At 42.0% G+C, this 2,724-nt stretch overlaps 1 pseudogene; it reads left to right on the forward strand.

Moving 5' to 3' along the window:
* The first annotated feature begins 418 nt into the window (after positions 1-418).
* The window catches only part of LOC106294793, a 6,061-nt pseudogene continuing 3,755 nt past the window's right edge, over positions 419-2,724 (forward strand).

A 2,724-nucleotide genomic window follows, 5' to 3' on the forward strand; every position in this document is an offset into this window, starting at 1 on the left:
AGAACATAAGTAGTATATTATTATGAAAATTTCATGAAAAAAACGTACCAATTTTCGTCAAAAGAACCTTTAAAAAATGCCAATGGAGCTTGAAGGGGAAGAATGATTCGTAGGTGGTTGGGAAAAAGGGAGCAAGATATGAGAAAAGGGAACAAGATGGACAGCTGTGAGAAGGAGAGAAGTAGATGGAGTGTGGGGTCGCCTGTTAGGTGTCCAATAAATTATGGGCTTTATGAAGGGTCCGCTTTTTAATTTTAAAATTAGAAATAACACATGGGGCTGCTAGATAAAGATAATAATATAATTAATAGTTGAGGGTAATAGAGAGAGGGAAAATATGATAGGATAGTTAGAAAAGAAGTGGGGTAATGAGAATACAAAATTTAAAAGTGGGTCAATATAGATTACTTTCCATTCAAAAATGAACGGTGTACCAAACTTCCACCATTGTTACACCTTCGTTTTAGTCTTAGTACTACTGTTCCCAGTTTTTTCTGTCTCTACAAACACTTTGTCGGCAAAAGAGTCTCTGACAATCTCAAGCCACAACACTATTGTGTCTCCTTCTCATATCTTCGAACTCGGTTTCTTCAAGCTCCCGTCAAATTCTGGATGGTATATCGGCATTTGGTACAAGGTAATCTCTAAGACTAAGAGAACCTACGTATGGGTTGCAAACAGAGACAGCCCTCTCTCAAGTCCCATGGGAACTCTCAAAATCTCCGATAATAATCTTGTCATTTTGGACATATCCAATACTACTACACCTGTTTCTGTTTGGTCCACGAATCTGACCAGAGGAGATATTAAATCTCCGGTTATCGCAGAGCTTCTCGATAACGGTAACTTCGTGCTCAGAGACTCCAACAACAACAACCCAGATGGAATCTTGTGGCAGAGTTTCGATTTTCCGACAGATACTTTACTCCCCGAGATGAAACTAGGTTGGGATCGTAAAACAGGATTCAACAGACTACTTAGATCTTGGAGAAGTCCAGATGATCCATCAAGCGGCGATTACTCGTTCAAAATGGAAACCAAAGGGTTCCCTCAGATTTTTCTATGGAAGAGCGACTCGAGGCGGCTGTATCGAAGCCGTCCATGGAACGGAGTCCGGTTCAGTGACGCACCGGAGATGCAACCATTTAACGACTTGGTTCTTAATTTCAGAGTGAGTAATGAAGAGGTGACTTACTCATTCCAAATCACCAAAGACAACATTTACTCGATATTTACCTTAAGCAGCAAGGGGTTATTAGAACGATTTACTTGGAATGAGACAGAACATAACTGGCACCAGTTTTGGCACGCACCAAAAGACCAATGCGATCAGTACAAAGTGTGTGGGAGTTACAGTTACTGCAACTCGAAAAAATCGCCGGTTTGTCAATGTATTAAAGGGTTTGAACCAGAACCAATGTATCCGGTGGTATGGGGGTTAGGAAACAGGTCGGGTGGGTGCGCGAGGCAGACGCAGGTGAGCTGCGACGGCCGAGATGGGTTTGTGCAGTTGAAGAATATCAAATTGCCGGATTCAATGGAGGCCAGTGTGGACAGAAGGATTGGAGTTAAAGAATGTAAAGACAGATGCCTTAAAGATTGTAGTTGTACGGCGTTTGCCAATAGGGACATCCATCGTGGTGGGTGGGGTTGCATGACTTGGACCGGTGAGCTTGTGGATATCCGGAGTTACACCAAGACAAGTCAGGATCTTTACGTGAGAGTCGTCAGACAGGCAGCTGCTGATCAAGGTTACTTCCTTCTCCTCTGAAAGTCAAAAGTGATTGGTCATGATAATAGGGGTTGGTATCTCTTTTCCCTATTTCAGATGACAAGAGTAAGAAAAGTGCAAAAGTTATAGGTTCAAGTATTGGAGTCAGCATGTTGCTTGTTTTAAGTTTCATTATCTATGGCTTTCGTATGTGGAAGCAGAAGCGATCATCTATTGGTAAAGCATTAACTACTCTCAGTTCCCTTTATTTTTGTCTGAAAACTTTGGTAATCATCCATACATCTTGACTGTTTTTGGTGTATCTGAAGATTTTCCGATGAAAGAAGCTGTACTATCAAGTATGGGACACATATCTAGAGAAAATAAAACAGAGGACCTTGAATTGCCGTTGATGGAGTTTGATGATATTGCCACTGCCACTGACAATTTTTCTGATGCCAACAAGCTCGGTCAAGGTTGTTTCGGTATAGTTTATGATGTGCCACAGTCCACGGATCATTACATGGAACCAGCTCAGCATGGAGTTAGGACGTTCTGAACATTTCAACCGAGGTTCATGTTTTTCACCGTACCAGACTTGACTTGGATCATGCCTGTCTTGAGAAAGATCATGCCAGACTTGACGTGGATCATGCCAGACTTGATGAGGATCATGCCAGACTTGACTTGGATCATGCCAAACTTGACTTGAATCATGCTAGACTTGACTTGGGTGGTGAAGAAACCGAAGACGGACATGCATTCTCATCCGGCAGACCACCCAGACAGTCCTGCAAGCGTCCTTATCGTTACCCCGTGCATCCATCTGGTTCGGATGAACCTAGACATCTTGACTAGTCTTCTCCATATTACGTGCCTTGACCAGATATAGTCTTCTCCATTTTCCGTGTCTTGACTAGATCTAGTCAAATTCATTTTCCGTGCCTTGACTAGATCTAGTCAAATTTGTATTTTCTATACATTGTTTTCCCACATTTTCTTTAATTGTCTTT

This window comes from Brassica oleracea, chromosome C5 (genome assembly GCF_000695525.1).
Source record: "Brassica oleracea var. oleracea cultivar TO1000 chromosome C5, BOL, whole genome shotgun sequence".
Taxonomy (NCBI): domain Eukaryota; kingdom Viridiplantae; phylum Streptophyta; class Magnoliopsida; order Brassicales; family Brassicaceae; genus Brassica; species Brassica oleracea.